The 22,186-nt window shown below is 45.3% G+C and overlaps 1 protein-coding gene across 3 annotated transcripts in view; it reads left to right on the forward strand.

Moving 5' to 3' along the window:
• The first annotated feature begins 116 nt into the window (after window positions 1-116).
• Window positions 117-22,186, forward strand: part of SNX25 (sorting nexin 25) — a 93,593-nt gene continuing 71,523 nt past the window's right edge. Inside the window, exons 1-2 of one of the 3 annotated variants that reach the window (XM_084877713.1) lie at window positions 117-211; window positions 1,373-1,521. The gene's annotated coding sequence lies outside the window, so the exon portion shown is untranslated. Of the gene's footprint in view, window positions 212-1,372; window positions 1,522-13,772; window positions 13,924-22,186 lie in introns of those variants that run through there. The other 2 variants (XM_084877712.1, XM_084877711.1) reach the window with 2 other exon arrangements.

Genomic DNA, 22,186 nt, shown 5'->3' on the forward strand with positions numbered 1-22,186 from the left:
GCTGGCGGGGGGCGGGGCTGGCGGAGGGCGGGGCGGAGCCGCCGGTGGAGCGGGAGGGGGCGGGGCCGAGCGGCGGCCTAGAGAGGCTCCGTGGCCCCGCCCGCCCACCGCCCGCCGCCCTCCAATGGGAAGGAACACGTGGCGGAAGTCATCCTTCTCCAGAGGGCCCTCCTGATCGACCGCTACCGCCCCGCGGTGAACGGCATTGCTGGTGAGCCTCGTTGTGGTGGTGACTAATTTAATAGGAAAAGCTGCTTTCCTTTTTTTTTTTTTTTTAATTCCCAATCAAAACAGCGACTGTAACAGCGGCTGTGTCTTTGGGATTGTTTATATCAGCAAATGGCAGGCCGACCACGAATTCTCTGGTGCAGGGCCTAGTAACGCATTAGAAGCCCCTCTTCCTGGTAAACAAGGAGGGCAGTTCAATCTGTAGAATACATTGGATGCCATTATCTTCCCATTTTGAATTCACAGGCACATAGTCGGTGTGGGAAAATAATGGCCCCAGAGATGTCCACCTCCTAATCCCCAGAATTTGTGATTATGATACTTTACATGGCGAAAAGGGCTTTGCTATGTGATTGAGTGGGTTGAGATGGGAAAATGATTATCCAAGTGGCCAAAATGTAACCACTAGGGTCCTTATAAGAAAGTTATCAGCCCTGACCGGTTTGGCTAAGTGGATAGAGCATCGACCTGCGGACTGAAAGGTTCCGGGTTCCATTCCCCTCAAGGAAATGTAGCTTGGTTGCGGGACATCCCCATGAGGTGGTGTGCAGGAGGCAGCTGATCGATGTTTCTCTCTCATCCATGTTTCTAACTCTCTATCCCTCTCCCTCTCTGTAAAAAAATCAATAAAATACAATTTTAAAAAAAGCAATTAGCTTACGCCGGTTTGGCTCAGTGGATAGAGTGTCGGCCTGCGGACTGACAGGTCCCAGGTTTGATTCCTGTCAAGGGCATGTACCTTGGTTGCGGGCACATCCCCAGTAGGGGGTGTGCAAGAGGCAGCTGATCGATGATCTCATCGATGTTTCTAACTCTCTATCCTTCTTTCTTCCTCTCTGTAAAATATCAATAAAATATTTTAAAAAAAGAATTAAAAAAAAAGCAATCAAAGTCAGTAAATGGAGACCTGGCCATAGGGGCAAGAGATAAGTACAGCACGGTGACTGTAGTAACATGGTATAAAAATATGTTGTATATTTGAAAGTTGCTAACGGAGTAGATCTTAAAAGTTCTCATCACAAGGAGGGAAATTTCTAATTACATGAGGTGGTGGATTTTAACTAGACTTTTGAATAATGTTATATGTCAATTACATCTCAAAACTGGAACAGATTAAAACACTTTTTTTTTTTTTAAATTAAAGAGAAGAAGCAGCAAGAGATTGGAGAAGTTAGGGGCCGTAAACCAGGCGCCTACGGAAACTGACAAAGGGGAAGAAGAGATTCTCTCCTAAAGCTTCTGAAAGGAAGACCAGGCCAAGACCTTAATTTTAGACTTTTGACCTCCAGAACAGTAAGAGAATAAATTTGTTCTTTTAAACCATTAGGTTTGTAGTAGTTTGTTATAGCAGGAATAGGAAACTAAAACAGCAGGTACTCAATAAATATTTTTTTACATGAAAGTGCAAAGAAAGGAACTAAAGGGTTAGTCATATCCTAGGGACTCTCACTAAGGGATTGGCTCCAGTTTCATTCTTCACAATGCATTTTGTACTTGGCTGTAACTGCCGACAAGTACAGAGAATCATTTCTTTGTCCTTTTTGTAGGCTAAGAGGAAGGATTTCACTTACTTCTGCTTGATAAAGCTGTGATATCACTGTTTCCCAGGGATAGTTGTCTTAACTGTGGTCAAAGTTTATTATACAAAGGAGTTGAATAGACATTTCTCTAAAGAAGATATACACATGGCCAATAAGCATAAGAAAATATGCTCAACATCACTAATCATTAGGGAAATGCAAATTAAAACCATTAAGATACCACTTCACATTAGTATGGCTAATCCTATATAATAAAAGGCTAATATGCAAATAGACCCAATGGTGTAAAAACTGAATTGGTCACTATGACCACCAGAGGGCGTGTGTGGAACATGGCAGGTATAGGCTGTGGTGGGATGGTAAAGGTGAGGGGGGTGCCAGACCAAGGCAGGGCGCTGTTTGCTGTCATAGGGGCAAGCCTCTAGTGGTTACAGAAAATTCTTTGCTTCCATGCACTGCCACTGCCTGCCCCGCTTGCTCCAACAGTGGCTGGCCCCAATTGCCCCTGAGGACTTCTCCACCTCCCCCTGCTCCTGAGGGGCCATCAGGACAGCAGCCGCCGCTCACACCCAATGATGGCGCCTCACTGGCACCCGCTGCTGGTGTTGCCCTAATGGCTCCATACCGTTGGTGTGAGTGGGGCTGGCACTGTCAGCGTATGGGAGTGGCATCAGCAGCTGGAGTGGGGCTGCTGGCAGATGGGACCAGGGGCCATGGTGGGAAGGGCCAGACAGGGGCACGGAGGATGGGCCAAGACCTGCTCCTATGCCATTTGCAGCCTTGCAGCCCCTGTTCCTTTCAAGGTGCACAAATTCATGCACTGGGCCCCAGTATGAAAATAAAAAATTAACAAGGGTTGGCAAAGATGTAAAAAGATTGGAACTCGTATTCATTGTTGATGGGAATGTAAAATGGTATGGATGCTGTCTACAACAGGCAGCCGCTTAAAATATTGAACATAGAATTACCGCATCACCCAGCAATTTCACTTCTGGATTGTAAACCCTAAAGCATTGAAAGCAGGGTCTCACACAGATATTTTACAACCATGTTCATAGCAGCGTTATTTTCAATAGCCAAAAAGATGGGAAAAAACTCAAATGTCCATCAACAAAGGAATGGGAAACAAGATGTGGCATATACAAACAATGGAATTTTATTCGGCCTTGAAAAGAAAGGAATTATATAGGCTCCAAGATGGATGAACCTTGAAATCATTATGTGAAAGAAGGTATACACAAAGGGGCAAATTTTTGATTCCACTTACATGTGATACCCCAAATAGACAAGTCATAGGGAGTAGGGAATTAATCTTTAATGGGCATTGTTTCTGTATGGGATGATAAAGATGTTCTGGAGATGACTAGTGGTGATGGTTGTGCAACAGTGTGAATATACTTAATGCCACTGAACTGTATGCTTAAAAATGATTAAAATAGTAAATTCTGTGTATATTATACCCTGATGAAAATGAAAAGTAAGAGATTATTACATCTCAAACTATAATTCTGGCTCTTTTTCTGGGCTATAAATTTGTCAAGTTTTGCCTTTTCTTTTTTTCTTTTTTTAAAATATATTTTATTGATTTTCTACAGAGAGGAAGGGAGAGAGATAGAGAGTTAGAAACATAGATGAGAGAGAAACATCAACCAGCTGCCTCTTGCACACCCCTTGCCGGGGATGTGCCCACAACCAAGGTACATGCCCTTGACCAGAATCTAACCCGGGACCCAATGAGCCAAACCGGTTTCGGCAAGTTTTGCCTTTTCTCTGGTTTCCTTTCCCTGCAGAGAGCACTTCCTCAGTTGTCTATATAGAATGAACAAACCAATAAATGTGTGAATTAGATTGTGAATAAGCTCTGTCAGAACAGAGATTTTATTTCTTTGTGCTGCTTCATAGTTTAGTCATGTAAGGTTATCAACTCATAGGTATAAACAGACTCTTGCCCAAATTCACTGAATCTGGACTCTTTCATCAAAAAAGATGTGAATAATATCCCCCAAACCCTTTTTATTCTGGTTTCTTACTTATTGATAAACCTCTTGAAACAATATAGCCTTGGCTATTTCTATAGAGAGCTATTAATATTACCTGGAAGTGTTTTCACTTATACTAAGCTTTCTTTATGTTATGAGTAAATGTATACTAAAGCAAAGTTGTTGTTTTTTTAAATTTAGGAATCAAGTTTAGAAGGGTGACATCTTTACTGGGTTAAAGCTTATAAACCAAATTTTAAATTAATTGTTAAGTTCCATTTATTTATTTATTTATTTATTTATTTATTTAGTATCTAAAGGGGTAGTTCAAAATATCTAAATGCTATAATAAATAGAGGAAATTGAAAAAGCTAAATGACTTAGATTCATAGACCAGGTAATAATTGAATTTCCTTAACTTCCACCAACCACCAAACAGAATTAGTAGCTTCTCTTCTTGTCTCCAAAGAACTTTGTTATGCCTTTATTTTAGTGTGTATTACATTACTTTATGCTTTTCCTTTCTGTCTTCCTCCCTCCATTCCAAGTAGAATCTGAACTCTTCAAGGACATAGACCATATTTTATACTATTTTCTAACATAGCAGCTGGGTAATACAATATTTTTGGACTGAATGAAAGAATGCACAGTCACATTCTACCTTCCAGTGTGGTGTTTCTCCGCACGGAAAAAACGACAGGCTCCTGAGGGGAGGAGCTGGGGATTAAGAAATTAGAGAAAGAAAGAGAGAAGAGGCAGAAATAGATTCATAAAGCTGGGAGCTAGGTGGGTGCCATCTCTCTGATGGAGAGACAGTCACACTCACCACAGACAACACAGCATATTTATTGGCTTCCAAAGGGGAGTTTAAGGTCAAAAAGAGTTTTGGGTGTGCCCAGATCCTACTCATCAAAATCTGGGTAAGCTCCTTATTTTTTGGTATAAGATTTAGCATATCAAGACCTGGGTGAGTCAAGGTCCTATTTGTTCCTCATTCCAAGCACATGGATTAAGAAATCAGTACTGATAACAGGATCCTGCCAGTGCCCTCGGGCTCAGCTGATAAGAATTAAAAGAATGTCCACGTGCCTTCTCAGGTGGCTCTCTACATTCCAGAAGTTTAAAGACTATTTAAAAGCCATGTGAATGCCACTACTATTGTAGTGGCTTTGTAAGGTTATGTTTTGTATAATGTAAAAAGCAGTTTGTGTTGTCCTTTGACATTATGTTAGTTTTAACTATTGTCTTTGAAAGATAGCACAATGAAGGAGAATCTTTTCATTTAGGTCCTACTACCAACCAGCTGTGTGATTTGGGGCAAGTCATTTAACCTCTCTGTTCCTCAGTTTCCTCATATGCAAAATGGGATTATAATAATTATCTCTCTTATAGAGTTGTAGTGAGGAACATGTTGTAAACATGATTTCCAAAAGTTAAAGTTCCATTCAAATATAGGATATTATTGTTATAACTTTCTTGTCTACCCAATTATTCTAGGTTTATTATCATAAAAGAATATCAGATTTATTCATAAATAATATTAAGTGCCTAATCTGTGCAAACCCTTGTTCTAGACTCCAGTTAATTCTCTAATACTAATTTTTACTTCCCCAAAGTATGTTCTCCTACGTATCATAAGTAAATGACAAATCAGAGACTCTAACTTCTTTAGGTGGTATATAAAAGCTTTATATATAGTTGTACACTGTCTCCAAGGGTTGGTTCTGGCTGTGTAGGTCAGTCCGTTGGAGCACTGTTCAGTACATCAAAATGTTGTGTGTTCCATTCCTGGTCAGGGTACATACCTAGTTTGTAGTTCATTCCCTGGTTGGGTGTGTAAGGGAGGCAACTGATTGATTTTCTCTCTTACATTAATGTGCCTCTCTATCTTTTAAGTCAGTAAAAACATATCCTTGGATGAAGATTAAAATAATAATAATGATAATAAAAACTCCACATATTGGCCTTTTCTCTTATTTAATTCCTGGTTGGGTCATATGATTTGCTTTGGCCAGTGAGATATTAGCAGATATTACAGGCAAAAGTTTAAAAAGAGGCACATCGCATTCCTGAGATTGTCACGGGAAGAAGCCCTAGTTAACCTCTTGGAGGCTAAGAACACAGAGAGCAGAGACCAGCCATCTCCAGTCTATGCACCAGGAGACCAGACCTTCATCAGTGACCACAGGCAAGAATTGCAGAAGACCTGCCCAACTGCCCAGCCCAAATTCCAACCTACGAAATTATAAGCAAATAAAATAATTATTTGGTGGTAGTTTGTTATGCTACACTAGATAATTGATATACCACATTTCTCTAAATTTCAGGTCAAAATTTCAATTGAAATTATTCTTTTTGTGATCTACCCGTTATCATCTTGATACTTTCCTTTATAATACTCTTTCTTTTGGGAGATTAATACAATGATACTTCTGCCTGAAAGTTTCCAAATATGAATATTTTTATTTATAGGCTTAACTTGGAGATATTGCGGGTTTGGTTCTATCAGTTTAAAGTGAATATTGCAGTAAAGCGACTCACGTGACTTTTTTGGTTTTGCAGTGCACATAAAAGTTATACTACACAATAGTCTATTAAGTGAATAATAATATGTCTAAAAACCAATGTACATACCTTAAGCAAAAAATACTTTCTTGCTAAAAAATCCTGTTATCTGACCTTTGAGTGAGTTGTAATCTTTTTGCTGGTGGAGCGTCGTGTCTCCATATTGTTGGCTGTTGACTAGGTTGGTAGTAGTTGAAAGTTGGTGTGGCTGTGGAAAATTCTTAAAATAAGACAACAATGAAGTTTGCTGCTTTCTCAGCTAAGTTTATGTAATATTCTAAGTGCTTTGCTGTCATTTCAACAGTTTTCACAGTGTCTTCACCAGGAATAACTCCATCTCAGAAACTACTTTCTTTTATCGTGAGACTAGAGGCCTGGTGCGCAAAATTCCTGCACTGGGCGTGGGGGGTGTGTGTCACGCCAGCACAGCCAGGTTTGGTGAGCCTGAGAGGGGGCAGTGAAGAATTAAGAAAAGACAGACAAGAAGAAAACTGGGGCTGGGTGGGACGCTGCCCTCTGATAGAGAGGCAGCACCACAGCCTGTAAGCCACGTCTTTATTTTATAGCCAGATTCCATGAGGCAAACAAAGTAAGGGTGTGGTTACAATGTTTTTTGTGGGTTTCGAATCTACTCAGTTACAGGCACCTAATCAAGCTTTGTTTACTTGCTGCATCTCCTGCAGCCCGGATCACTCAGCCATGTGGGGCTACAGGTTCGAACCATAAGGTCAAGCTTACAACTATAGCTTTTGGCTATAATTGTGCTGAGACTTACATGTGGCTTTGCCACGAAAGGATTGTGCCCTCTCATTAGTCCCAGGCTTGAACCTGTCCAAACGCTGTAGCTGCACTTCACGGGGCGGGGGGTAGGGGGGTGGAATACCCCCTCAGCCCGGCCTGTGCCCTCAAGACCTCTCAGGCGGACATTCCTCTCACAGTCTGGGGCTCTCACAGTTCGGGACCCCTAGCTCCTTATCGCCCATCTGCAGCAGAGCAGGAGAGGCTCCCGCCACTGCCACTGCGCTCACCAGCCATGAGCCCAGCTTCTGGCTGATTAGCACTCCCCTGTGGGAGTGTGCTGACCACTAGGGGGCAGCTCCTGCATTAAGCGTCTGCGCCCTGGTGGTCAGTGTGTGTCATAGAGACAGGTCGTTTCGCTGTTTAGTCGATTTGCCTATTAGGGTTTTATTATATAGGATTGCAGCAATTCATTCACTGCAATTCAGACTTCACTGCTAATTCTACTTCCACCACCCACATCTGTAGGTACTGCCTCCACTGAAGTCTTGAACCCCCTCAAAGTCATGGATGAGGGTTGGACTCCACTTCTTCCAAACTCCTGTTAATGTTGATTTTGATCTCTTCCCAAGAATCACAAATCTTCTTAATGGCATCTGGAGTGGTGAATCCTTTTCAGAAGGTGTTTTATGTACTCTGCCCGCATCCATCAGAGGCATCACTTTGGCAGCTACAGCCTTACAAAATGTATTTCTTGAATAGTAGGACTTGAAAGTCGAAATTACTCCTTGATCCAGAATGGATGTTGTTCTAGCAGGCAAGAGAACAACTTTAATCTTACCCATCTCCGTCAGCGCTCTTTGGGTGAGTAACCGGGTACATTGTCAATAAGCAGTCACATTTTGAAAGGAACCTTTATTTTTATCTGAACAGTCTCAACAATAGGCTTAAAATAGTCAGTAAATCACGTTGTAAACAGATGTGCTGGTCATCCCGGCTTTGTTCCATTTATAGAGCACAGGCAGAGGAGATTAAGCGTGATTCTTAATAGCCCCAGGATTGTTGGAGTGGTACATGAGCACTGACTTCAACTTAGTCACCAGCTGCACTGGCCCCTGACAAGAGAGTCAGTCTGTTCTTTGAAGCCAGGAATTGCTTCCTGTCTAGCTATAAATGTTCTGGATGGCGTGTTTTTCCACATTGAAAATCTGTTGTTTTGCGTAGCCACCTTCATCTGTTATCTAGAACTTCTGGGTAACGCAGCTCCTACATGGGCACTTGCTGCTTCACCTTGACCTTTATGTTATGGAGACATAAACCTCATGAACCAACCTCTGCTAGCTTTAAGCTTTTCTTCTGCGGCTTCTTCAGCCTTCAGAGCTTTGGTGAGAGTTAGGGTCTTGCTGTGGTTTGAGCTTTGGCGTAAAGGAAATGTTGGGGCTGGCTTGATTTATCTAGAACACTGAAACTGTCTCCATACCAGCAACAAGGCTGTTTTGCTTTCTTATCACTCATGTGTTCGCTGGAGTAACACTTTTAGTTTCCTTCAAGGACTTCTCCTTTACATTTACAACTTGGCTAACTGGCACAGGGGCCTCGCTTTTGGCTTGGCTCGGCTTTCGCCTGCCTTCCTCACTAAACGTAATCATCTCAAGCTTTTGATGTAAAGTGAGAGACATGCACCTCCTCCTTTCACTTGAACACTTAGAGGCCATCCTATGGTGATCAATTAGCCTAATGTAAATATTGTTGTTTGAGGGACTAGGGAACTAGGGACTGGGAAAGCCCCGGGGGACAGATACTGGAATGGCCAGTGGGTGGAGCAGTTGGAGCACATTTATTGATTGAGTTCATCATCTTATATGGATGTGGTCCCTGGCAGCTCCAAACATTACAATAGTAACATCAAATATCACAGAATAGCCCTAGCTGGTTTAGCTCAGTGAATAGAGCATTGGCCTATGGACTGAAGGGTCCCAGGTTCGATTCCGGTCAAGGGCACATGCCTGGGTTGTAGGCTTGATCCCCAGTGGGGGCATGCAGGAGGCAGCCAATCAATGATTTTCTCTCATCATTGATGTTTCTATCTCTCTTCCTCTCTGAAATCAATAAAAAAATATATATATATTTTTAAAATATCACAGAATCCCATAAAAGTATAATAATGAAAAAGTTTGAAATATTGCAGGAATTACCAAGATATCACATATAGTGAGCAAATGCTGTTGCAAAATGGCACTGATAGACTTGTTTTACACTGGATTGCCACAAATTTTCAATTTGTAAAAAAAAAAAAAAAAAAAAATGAAGTATCTGTGAAGTACAGTAAAGCAAAGTGCAATAAAATGAGGTATGGCTGTACTAATATGGAGCCCCACTCAGCATGATGATATAGAGGGTGTCCCAAAAAATGTACACACACTTAACAGCAGATAGCTCAATTGATGTTTCTTTTCCAATTTAACCCTTTGGAATGAATAATTATTCAGTGTGTATACATTTTGTGGGAACAACCTGTAAATGTGTTCTCAAATTTTGTTCCCAGTTTCATCTTCCTCTTAGAAATGCTGCAGCGCGTTTCCTTTAAGGTTTAGTCATCTATTATTTGTTTTTAAAGTACTCTATGATTTCACATATTTTTGTAAATCACAAAACCACATTGTACTTGAAAGTGGAGAGAGAGAGAGAGAGAGAGAGAGAGAGAGAGAGAGAGAGAGAGAAAGAAAGAGAAAGAGAGAGAGAGAGGGAGAGGTTAACTGATCTGTTAGGGCCTTATAGTGAATCAGTAGAAGAAAGTAGAATATCCAGGCTCATGTTAACATCTTTATTCAGTTTCCCCCAAAGTGGTCGAGGGCAAATACTGTGGTTTTCTCTCTAATCCTGATCACTTCCAAGGTGTCCAGAGGGTTTAAGGAGAAATATACTCGTGAAGGGGAAGATGTATCACATTTTGACAGATATCAGGTATTGATTACCTATTTACACTGCCTAATATTTTAAATGTCCTCATAATGTCCCAATGAGTTAAGGCAGATGTCATTCCTACCTTAAGAGAATAATGAAGATAGCTTATGGAACATTCAATTATTGCCTATCAAAATGTGCCGTCTTTAAGGGAAACAGATAGGGCATCCCTCCTCAGTTTGCTTTTTAACCCTTAGGCCTGGAAGGACTCAACACCAACTTCTTGGAAGGACACCTGGCTCCTGGCCTCATCTCCCCCCATGCCGCCTGATCCTACTCACTCCCCTGTGCTCCTCATCTTACCTGAGTTGGACCCTCCGACCTTGCACAGGGTAGAGGCCCAGTACTATCGGTTGGGAAGTGTGTGAAGTGTCAGTGCTGACTTAGCAGCAGAAAGGCATCTGCTTCAAGGAAGTCTTCTGACCCTGAGTGTACCTTTCTCCAGATCTGCGTTATTCTGGGGAGCAATATACGGGTGTATTGGAAAGATCGTGGTCTTAAGACCAGGACCGTTAATAAAAGTCAGCCAGTTTCTCCTTTACGGATTCAAGTTATAACCGCTTATACTAATCAGGAGCCTGGCTAAGATACCAGCAACCCTCACAGAGCAACAAAACTAAATACTTTGAAGTATAAAACACAAATCTTAAGCTCAAAGATTAAACCCTGCTTTTTCTCCTTTATAACATGGGATGAGTAAATAACAGTTTTTAGGAAGTACCATGACATAGTGGTTAAATGCATAGCTCTAAAACCAACCATGATATTTATTAGCTCTAATGCTGAGCAAGTTATTTTACCTCCTTTGCCTCAGTTTCCTCATATGTAGATGGTGATAACATTATCAGTTGTTGTGAAGATAGATGAAGCATGTCTATCTAGTTCTTAGAATAGTATCTGGCACACAGTGAGTACTCAATTAGTTACCATTATTGTCAGCTATGGATTTAAATTGGAGAATGTGCTGAAACTGGTTTGGCTCAGTGGATAGAGCTTCGGCCTGCAGACTGAAAAGTCCTAGGTTCGATTCTAGTCAAGGGCATGTACCTTGGTTGTGGGCACATTCCCTGTAGGGGGTGTACAAGAGGCAGTTGATTGATGATTCTCTCTCATCGATGTTTCTAACTCTCTGTCCCTCTCTCTTCCTCTCTGTAAAAAAAAATCAATGAAATATATTTTTTAAAAAAGAAGAATCTTTTAAAAAATAAAAGAAAAAAAATAAATTGGAAAATGTATATAAAGCCCTTAGCACACAGTCCTTGGCATGGATTTAAATGATAAAAAATGTAGATAGGATTGTTGGTAATAACAAGCTACCTTGAAATAATTTGGATTAGTGGGTACACTTGGAGGAGATCTAGTGGGATGAATGTTAACTATTTTAGAGGAAAAAAGAATCCTTCAAAATCAGTTCCACTGCTTTATTTAAAGAAGAACAGGAAGGTAGTAACTTCATGTGAGGTCATCACCTAGGCACGGCAAAGTCACAGCTGGCACAAGGCAATATCTTATCTTTGACTTATAAGGTATAAGAAGTGTCATATGAATATTAATATTTTTTAAAAGATTACAAAGTGATACATGTAAATACATTTTTATATAGATACTAGAGGTCTGGTGCACGAATTCATGCACAGGTGGGGTCTGGCTGGCCCACCCTATTGGAGTAGATCTGGCTGGCCAGAGGGAGGGGCCCTGCCCCCAGGTTGAACTCTGCTCGAACTCCCCGTGGAGGGGGCAATTTGCATATTACCCTTTTATTATACAGGATATAAAATAATTAACGTATATGCTGTTTTGTTAGAGCTAAATGTTTGTGGTTATTTTTAGACCTCTATGAATCTATGCCATTCCAGGGAAATTTATTATGAAGACATGAACACATGGGTGGGCTGTGTATATCTACGGACACCAGTATTTCTTTTTTTAAAAATAATAACCTCTTGGACAATACTTTGTTTTCAAAGAATAAGTATCCACTAAATATTTTAGTTTACACATCAGTGTTGTATATTTTTCTCTGTTGATATGACACAGATGATGCCTTAGAGAAACACAGTATAGTCACAATATTTAAAAACATTTTTAATGCTTATTTTCTTTAACTGTGCTTACTGGGAAGTAGGATATAACTCAATTTATTGGAGAACAATAGTGCCTTTAAAATTGAAATTCTTCGTGACTGATACAAGCAGAGAGCTCTGAGCTTCTGCTTATAAGTGTTTCCCATAACCTTTAATTTCTCACGGCTTCCCTCATCTCTTTTCCTCTCCTGCCCTTTTCTATTATGGATTTGTTCTCTCTACCACCCTACCTTCCCTTTTAATAATCATTTTAGAATTCCTTATTTATTCGTTAAAGATACGCTTGCTGCTTTATTGATCTTGGTAGTCTCTGCTTGTATTTCTCTAGGATATTGGTGTCTTCTCAGCAAGCCTGAGCTGTGCGTTCACGCTGGGACGGACGGCGGGAGAAAATCTGTACTCTCACAGTTATTTGGGCCACTTTCACTTGCGTGGGCAGCAGCATTTACACTGAGCGCCGCTGGCAACACAAATGCAGGGACGTGGAGCCAAAGTGATGCGGGAAGCTGCTAGCCGCCTGGCACCCGCCTGGCACGAGGCCCGCTTCTTGGGCCTGCCTTTCACAACGAGGAATTGCAGGCTCCATTTACTCCACGTTTGTCCGCTTCCTTCCCTGGGGCGGCCCGATGGGAAGTGGGGGGTGGTGGTGGGAGCGGGGTTGTTAGGCGGAACTGTGTGAAAAGTGAGGACCAGGGACGGTTGCCTACTTAATCCAAGTAGCGGGTGAACACAAGGCAGACGTTTGGGGGGGCTGTAAGCCTGCGGGGAGGTTGCTTGCCAGGGATGAACGGAGAGGGAGGATGACGGGACCACCTGAGCCCCGGAATCACAGATGCCTCTGGCACCTGCAGCGAAATTTTCCACCCGTAGCCCCTGTGCGTGTGTATGGGGCGGGTGTGTGGGTGCGTGTGTATGGGGCGGGTGTGTGGGTGCGTGTGTATGGGGCGGGTGTGTGGGTGCGTGTGTATGGGGCGGGTGTGTGGGTGCGTGTGTATGGGGCGGGTGTGTGGGTGCGTGTGTATGGGGCGGGTGTGTGGGTGCGTGTGTATGGGGCGGGTGTGTGGGTGCGTGTGTATGGGGCGGGTGTGTGGGTGCGTGTGTATGGGGCGGGTGTGTGGGTGCGTGTATGGGGCGGGGGGAAGGAGGACCCGGAAGGCCCGGGACCTAGCGGGTCGCGTCCCCTCCCCGGGGCGGCGGGGCCAGACCCCCCTGGCCCGGGGGGCGGGCCCTCGCGCTGTCACTCACGGCCCGGCCCCCGCCCCCCGCCGCCCCCGCCCCGCCCCGCCCCGCGGCCCGGCCGCTGAAGTCACAACCCCGCCGGCTACCTGGGCGCCGGCACTGCGGACCGGCAGCGGCACCGGCACCGGCGGCGGAGGACCGTTCCCCGGAGGCGCCGCGAGGGCATGAGCGCCGGGCGCCTCTGCCTCCGGAGCGGCGGCGGCCGGGGCCGGGGCGGCGCCGCGGGGCCGCGGGCCGGGAGATGAGCGTGCGCCCCGGCCGGGCGGCAGCATGCACCCCGGAGCCTCCGGCGGCGGCGGCCCCGCGGCCCCGGGCGAGCGGCGGGCCCCCGGGCGGGGCCGGGCCGGGCGCTGGCGGGCGCCGGCGGCGGGGGCCGTGCTGGCGGCCGCGGCCCTGGCCGGCCTGGGGCCCGGGGCGGCGGGGGGCGCGGGGCCGGGCGCCGCGCTGCTCGGGCTCGGCCTGTGCCTGGCGGCCGCCGCCGCCGCCTTCCTGCTCGGCGCGCTGCTCTCGCTCGCCCGCCGCGGCCCGCGCGCCCCGCCGCCCCGCTTCGCCGCCGCCCGCAGCCGGCGGGCCCTCCGGCCGCGGGTGAGTACGGCCCGCGCCCCCCGCTCCCTCCCGGGCGGGTCCCCCCCAACCCCCACCCCGGGGCGGCGGGGCTGCGGGCCGCGGGGATGTGCTCGGTGCCCGCGGCCGGAGCCCGTCCCGATCGCCGTGCGGGGCTCCCGGCGGCTCCGCGGACCCTTCTCCGCGGAGGGAACTTGGGGACCGCTCACCGGACAGACCCCCCAGCCCTGCACCCCAAACCCGGCGCACCCCCCCCCCCCCCCATCCTGCGCCCACCGTGATGGGAAGGAGCGCCGCCCGCTGGCTGCTGGATCTGGAAAGGGGGCCCCGGACCCCCGTGCCGCGGGGGAGGCTGCGGCCGGGGCGGGGGAGGCAGGACAGGACACGTTTTAGATGGGCTTTGCCCGGCCTCGGTGCCGAACCCCGACTTTCGCTGCCTCGCAGCTTCCGGCTCGCAACTGTAAGCGAAATGGACTCTGTGCTGGCCTGACACTCAGCCCCAGGAATGAATGGCGCTGCCCTTAGGCAAGCTGTCCGGGCCGTGGGGAGGGGGTGGGGGCCCACTCCATAAGCACATTTGTCAGGGGCCCCTACCCCCGGGCTGTGTGTTCGCCTGCGATCTGACCGGCCCCTCGGTGAAGGAGGTGAGGGGGGTGGTGGGTGAGACAATCAGGCACGCTCACTCTGCCAGTTGATCAGCAATTGCGTGTACTAAGGAAGAGGAACTTCTGTAGTCTAAAAAATCAGTCGTATCAGTTTTTCTTAAAAACCTTCATTTAGCTGTCCATCCCCTCCGCCCCCCCAGTCTAATTTAGCAAGAGTTGGTGAGCAGGTGTATTTTTCTGCTTTCTTTTCTCGATTTTACTAGTTGGTTTGTTGATCACTGATAAATGTCATTGCAGTTCTTTAGGGTATTGTAAGAAGTTACTGTTCAGGATGTATTTATTGAGCATTTTGTACAAGCCAGGTATTATTCTGGAAGCTGGGGTGGAGTCAACAAGACATGGGAATGCCCAGCCATCTAGAGATTGTATTCTTCTGGGAACCAGACAATAGACAAACACATGAGGCACTTTGGGATAGCGGTACATCTGTGAAAAAGGGGTTAAGCATTAAGAGGTTCAGAGTGCCCGTAAGCGGGCACAGGAAGTTTAGAAGGTGGGGTCAGGGTCAAAGTCTTACTACTGCAGCCTACTACCCCTGAGGGCCTGCAAGCCTCCTGCTGTGGGTCACCAGCCTGTCACCTGGGACATCCCCCCAGCCTCCCAGCACCCATGCAGTTCCGGGGAGAGAAAACTTAGGGGAATCCAGGAAGGGGGTTTAGGAGACAAGTTAGAGATGATAGTACTTGAAAGGTGGCATTAAACAAAGCAGCACATGTAACCTCTCATGTATACTACCCAGACATTTCAGGTAACAGAAGAGGTGAAGTATAAACTAAGGAAAACAGATCAGCCTTTTAAGACTTGTATTTAAATATGTATGTGTGTGTGTGTGTGTGATTTTTTACAGAGAGGAAGGGAGAGGGATAGAGAGTCAGAAACATCGATGAGAGAGAATCATTGATCAGCTGCCTCCTGCACACATCCTATTGGGGATGTGCCCGCAACCAAGGTACATGCCCTTGACCGGAATCGAACCCGGGACCCTTCAGTCTTCAGGCCGACGCTCTATTCCCTGAGTCGAACCGGTTAAGGCGAGGACTTGTATTTTTATAATAGCCTTAAGTAAGAAAACAAGTCTATTAGGAAATTCACTTTATAAGTTGTATGCTGCTTAGAATTGAAATGCATATTATTCACATACAATTTTTTTTAAACTGTACTGGTGCCTTTAGTCGTGCTGTATTTCTAGTAATGTGGGTTTATGGTTTAAAAAGTGTTCTCTCGTGATGAATGGAAGCATTAGCATGTGGTGTAGTATAAAATATCTGCAGTTCTGTGGGGGTGGGAGCTGGGCCACACAGGACCAAATGGTGCCTGGTAAGATGCAGCGACTACTTTACTACGGGAGATTTGATTCAGCACGAAGAAAATCCTCGTGTAGTATTCTTACACATTTGGATTAATTGAGTGTCAGCTACACATGTCAGACACTGGGGTCTGTCCTTCAGTCTGTCCATCCCTCTTTCCTTCCTCCTTTCTTCCTCGTTTTTTTCTTACTGACTTCCTTCTATAGAGAAAAAACATGCAGACCTGGTTAAAAATAGGCGGCCGGAGAAGCCTAAGCTAAAAGGGAGAAGGATTTTGTGTCTGGGAGCATTCAAATGCGTCTCCGTGCCTTACAGAATAGTTCTCGGCTGTAACTCCATGTAGTTACGACATGATTAACACCTTTTGTTATCCCTTGCACCCAGTAGGAACTGGAGCAGTGTTTGCTGCTGATGATGAGGAAAATTAGGTCTGTGTGTGCTCACTGACACAGGGTTTCCCCCTCTAATTAATCTAGTATCTGTTGGACATCTCTGATGTGTGAGGATTTCGATTTTACTTGGGTGGGAATTATTTTTTTAAATATATTTTTTATTTTTCAATTACAGTTGACACACAATATTGTATGCTTCCGGTGAATAACCCAGTGATTGGACATTATATAATTTACTAGACTACCTAGAACCCACATGACACCATACATACTTACAATATTATTGACCTGCTGTTCTTTATATCTCCATGGCTATTCTGTAATTACCCATTTGTACTTCTTTTTTTTTTTTTTAAATATATTTTATTGATTTTGTACAGAGAGGAAGGGAGAGAGATAGAGAGATAGAAACATCGATGAGAGAGAGAGTCATCGACCAGCTGCCTCTTGCACACCCCCTACTGGGGATATGCCCGCAACCAAGGTACATGCCTTGACCGGAATCGAACCCGGGACCTTTCAGTCCCCAAGCCGATGCTCTATCCATTGAGCCAAACCGGTCTCGGCCCATTTGTACTTCTTAATCCCTTCACGTTTTTCCACCCATCCTCCCAACACCCATCCCATTTTTCATCCAGTCCCCTAACCTTCCCCCGCTCTGTCAACCGCAAGTTCTCTTTTTTTATCTGTCTGTTCCAGTGTTGTTTATTTTGTTCTGTAGATTCTCCACACTTCAGTGAAATCATAGGGTAATTGTCTTTCTCTGACTGACTTATTTAACTGAGCACAATACACTCCACTCTAGGTCCATCCATGCTGTCACAGATGGTAAGATTCATTATTTTTTTATGCCTGAGAAATAGCCTATTGTGTGTGTGTGTGTGTGTGTGTGTGTGTGCCCATCATCTCCTGATGGGCACTTGGGCTGCTTCCATAGCGTGGCTGTTGTATATATGCTGCAGTGACCATAAGGGTGCATGTATTCTCTCAGATTAGTGTTTTGGATTTCTTCAGATATATTCCCAGATGCGGACTCTCTGGGTCCTAAGGCAGATCCATTGTTAATTTTTCTATCTATAGCGGCTGCACCAGTCTGCAGTGTGGGCATCACTATTGATTAAAGTAGTAAAAATAATTTTCATCTCAGTATTTTCAGGAACTAAGGAAACTTGGGTGTAAGGTCAAGAAGGTCGATGCTCCAGTCTTGACAGTTGATCTCCCGGCCTCACTTCAGCAGCACTTGGAGTTGGTCCGAGGCCAGCAGATCAGAGTTGTGATGCTCTGCGCTGGCCTTCTCACGTGCCAGTTGTTAGTCCAGCTTAGCAGAGCAGGCTGCCTTAGCCTAGGGTTGCAGTTTGGCCTTATGCCAGGCCAGTTAACTCACCTGGACCAAGAGTCAGATTCACTAGCCACAGTCACTTCACTCTGGGCAAACAGCAAGAGAAATAGGGCAAAAGGGACCAGCATTACAAAGTGTATATAATGGAAAAAAGTCACATGCCAGTGACATATGGAACACTGAAATCTGCCATGTAAAGAAGATAAGTAACGAAAGACTTTTCAAAGATCAGGCAGGGACGTTCAAGAAGTTAATCTAATCTAATTAATGTGCACTTACTGAATATCTGCTGAATATTTGCAAGTCTTAGATTATTTTTCTGCTCAGTTAGTTGCTGAGTGCTGTGTCGAGGACATAGTAGGTAGGCTCTTGGTAGACAGATTCTGCCCGAATGAATGGATTATTGTTTGAGATGCGAACACATTTAAGTATCCCATTGACATGTTTAGATTTGAGATTTCAACCTCAGCTTCTAGAGAATGGCCCGGCCTTGCCTAGGTGTCACTAAGAGCTTGGATAGTCGCTTTCTGTAGTGCCTGGCTGTGTCCCTGTGCCAGCCCTCTCGGGCTGAGATTGGGCTGACAGAGAAGACTGGATGGGAGCGCAGTGTTTGTGGAAACAGTAAAAACATTCATACAGCAATCCAGGGCTCCAGGTGGCTTGGGTAGGACTTGTAGAATTCCTAAAAGAGTTCTTTTACTAATACAAAAGTTCTTTGAGTAAAACAAAGTGACTTTAGTTACTTGAGGGCAAAAGGAAAAGAAATAGGAATTAGGTAAACTATACACAGCCTCTTTGTAACTTTCTTTTATTATGCTAATGTCACAAACTAATCTTCAACCTTTGATATTGGATAATGACACTTATTGCCCTCAGAATATTTGTTTGCATTTTAACTAGGGGAGTTAAGCCAGTGTGGCTAGTGGGGAAAAATATTTTGAGGAAGATGGCATTTTTGAGAACCCTGGGAAAGATAGGATCTTATCTAACTCTTGATGTGGTGTAGGGATTGTTTTACTTTAAATTTATACTAGTTATAATTTTTAAATGTAATTTTTTACATAGGTCATATAATCAACATGGTTTAAAAAGTGTGTACAGTGAAAAAAATATCTCTTCCATATAGCCAGTATTAATAGATGCTGTTTACTCTTCAAGATATACATTATCTATATAATAAAAGGGTGATAGGCTAATTAAACTGGATAGACCAGACGTCTTCTGGACATCCTTTTAGATGTCCTTCCATACAAAGCCAAGGTGGCGAGGGCTGAGGCAGAGGTGGTTAGGGGCAATCAGGCTAGCAGGGGAGAGTAGTTAGGGGCAATCAGGCAGGCAAGCAGAGGCAGTTAAGGGTGAGCAGGCAGGCAGGCAGGCAGGCAGGAGCCAGTGGTCCCCGATTGTGAGAGGGATGTCTGACTGCCGGTTTAGGTCCAAGATTGGGCCTAAACCAGCAGTTGAATATCCCCCGAGGGGTTCCTGATTGGAGAAGGTACAGGCTAGGCTGAGGGACCCATCCCTCTCTGTAAGATTTTTAAAAAAAAATATATTTTATTGATTTTTTCAAAGAGGAAGGGAGAGAGATAGAGAGTTAGAAACATCGATGAGAGAGAGTCATCGATCAGCTGCCTCTTGCACACCCCCTACTGGGGATATGCCCGCAACCAGGTACATGCCCTTGACCGGAATCGAACCTGAGACCTTTTAGTCCCCAAGCCGATGCTCTATCCATTGAGCCAAACCAGTTTCGGCCCTCTCTGAAAGAATTTTGTGCACGGGGCCTCTAGTCTATATGATAAAAGTGTAATATGCTAATTAGGCCAGCTGTCCTTCCAGATGAAGCCGAGGCCATGAGGGAGCCCGGGTCCTGGGTGCCAAAGGGAAGCCAGTGCTGGCAGGTGGGGGAAGGAAGGCCTAACTCTTGCATGAATTTTGTGCATCCGGCTCCTAGTGCTTATATAAGCAAATGCAAATATGTGTTCAAAAAAGTTCTGGATGTCTATAATCTCTTAATGTATAAACAGTGATTACACACAAAAGAATAATGGTTTCCTGTATCTTTGGTATGAAAAAACTAGTTCTTGAGGTTAGTAAACATAAGATGAAATTATATATGAATAGTGATACATACAGTGATTACACACAAAGGAAGATACATGATTAAACCTAGAACATAAATAAAAAGCTAATCAAAGCATCTGTATCCTGAGAAAAGAAAAAAGTGTGTATCTGAATGAGCAAAACTGTCCGAAGGTAGCAATATGTACTTTCGTAATTTGTACAAAAATAAAGCAAACTAAGCCAGGCAAACTGTTTTAGAGGTGCAGTACACGTGCCCCTTGGGATCTGAGTTGCTAGTGAGCGTATGCGATGACTCACAGGAGCCCGGATTGGAGGGGAGGGTCGTCTTGGCCGGTCCTGGAAGTCCTCAGCTGAGGGGTTAGAATTGGAGATTAGTCTGTAGGTGTGGCAGCTATTGACATTTTCTGAGCAGCAGAGTGATGGCATCAGAGCTGGGCTTTTGAAATGTTAAACAGACACATAATTGGGATGGACGTGGGAGAGAAATACAGTGCAGCTGTAGCATAGAAAGTGAGAGTTAATGGAGCTGTGCAGATGGAACAGAAGACAGTAACTCCAAGAGTGAGAGAGAGTTTTCCTTGATATTAGCGCTGGTTACCATTAGAGATGGGCTTAGGAATCTCTCAAGGGTGTCTTAACGTTGTCTTTAGACAGTAACTTCAGCCCCAAAGGAAGGGTCCTGCCGTTTGTTCACAGACGTGTGATGGACGTCTCCACGCGGGAGCGCTCTCTCGGGAGCCTTTATTTCTGGCACTCGGGTCTCCGGCTGCTTTTGTTTCGGGCGCATGCTGTGATGCCACCACAGTGATTGCATGTTGCCTTCTTAAAAATACCTTCGGTTTCCCTGCCAGCCTTATCATCTGTGGGGGACGGTGCCCCAGATTCCTCAAAACCTGTGAGTCCCTGTGGGCGGCATGTCGCGCCCCGTCGTGCTGCGCGGTGACTCAGCAGGTCCGGTGCTGGCGCTCAGGCCTCAGACATGAAATGCCCGTGGAAGGCTGTCAGTATGGAAGTGATGCCCGCAAAGTGGCTGGGTCTTTGTTTGTCCTTTTAAATGGCAGCTTTGCTTTTGAAAGAAAAGCACATTGCAAACTTGGAACTTCATGTTTTTACCCGTCGCGGTTAGGTCACTTTCCAAACTAGGGTTTGTTGGTTGGGAGATGATGAGGGATAGCCCGTGGGGGCGGTGTGTGTGTGTGTGTGTGTGTGTGTATGTGTATGTGTGTGTGTGTGGTGTGTGTGTGTGTATGTGTGGTGTGTGTGTGTGGTGTGTGTGTGTGTGTGTGTGTGTGTGTGTGTGTATGTTGTGTGTGTGTGTGTGGTGTGTGTGTGTGTGTATGTGTGGTGTGTGTGTGTGGTGTGTGTGTGTGTGTGTGTGTGTGTGTGTGTGTGTATGTGTGTGTGTGTGTGTGGCTACCCTGAGGGCCAGCGCCTGGGTCCAGTTACTCATTTCCACATCTTGCTGGTCCTGGGTGTGTGCTTCTATAGGTTCTCCAAGCACAGTGGAGCTTTCCAGAAAGCCTAGATTTGACTGTATGTTGGTGGGCCTGTCAGCTCCGGTGCTGCATTGGGAGGATGGAATTAGGACAGTGTCCACCCTGTCCCTGCGGCTGGCCAGTGCTGGTCGGTTCCTTTAGGCACTGGCCAGCCCTCTGCATCTGTCAGCTACCCTGGGGTTTCCGTGTGTGAACAGCCACAAGCTGGATGTAAAGAGCAACGAACAGGGTGATTCCGAGTAAAATGCCTCTAGGTCAAGGGAAAGTGGGATGAACTGCACGTTTTTAGGATACGACACATGAGCTTGTTTAGATCACTAGAATCTACTTAATAAGCTTTCAAATTTAGGGTAGAGTACACCTCTTAGAAAAGTAGATACATTTTCTCAAGTACTCATTTGTAAATTCAAACCTTAATTTCTTTTTTTTTTTTTAAATTACTGATTTTAGAGAAAGAAAGAGTAAGGAAGAAAGAGATAGAGAGACATTTTGTTGGTCCAAAAGAGACATTTTGAACCCCCAACCTTGGTAAATTGTCACGCCCCTCTAACCAAATGGGCTTCAAACCTGAATTTCCGTAGTTCCCTCCCACCTGCACGAGTGAGTTTGCATTCATCATAGTAACTAAACTTTTATAGGTGTTTGCTCATCTGCTCCTGCAGGACCTCATTGACGGTTTTCCCAACTCCACCCGCCCGCCTCCATTCCTGCGAGTCCACAGCAGTGTCTCATGTGTCTGTGAATGAGCTCACTTAAGCTCTTCCATGTTGGTGCCTGCAGGCCCTTTGCAGAGTCTTCTCTGCTGAGACCAGAGAAGAAAGGGACAGAGTGTGCACAAGCCCCCTTTCCTGTTGGGCTCCCGTGTCTCAGTCCCTGAAGCTGGGCGTCTGGGAGGGCTTATCCGTCTGCTTTTGTCCTGAGCCAGTCACGGCCTGAGCTTTATAGAAGCTGCCAGCGTAGTCCTGTTTCTCTGATTTGGCAAGAGCGTGCTTTACGGTACACT

This window comes from Pipistrellus hanaki (assembly GCF_964339955.1).
Source record: "Pipistrellus hanaki genome assembly, chromosome: 3".
Classification (NCBI taxonomy): domain Eukaryota; kingdom Metazoa; phylum Chordata; class Mammalia; order Chiroptera; family Vespertilionidae; genus Pipistrellus; species Pipistrellus hanaki.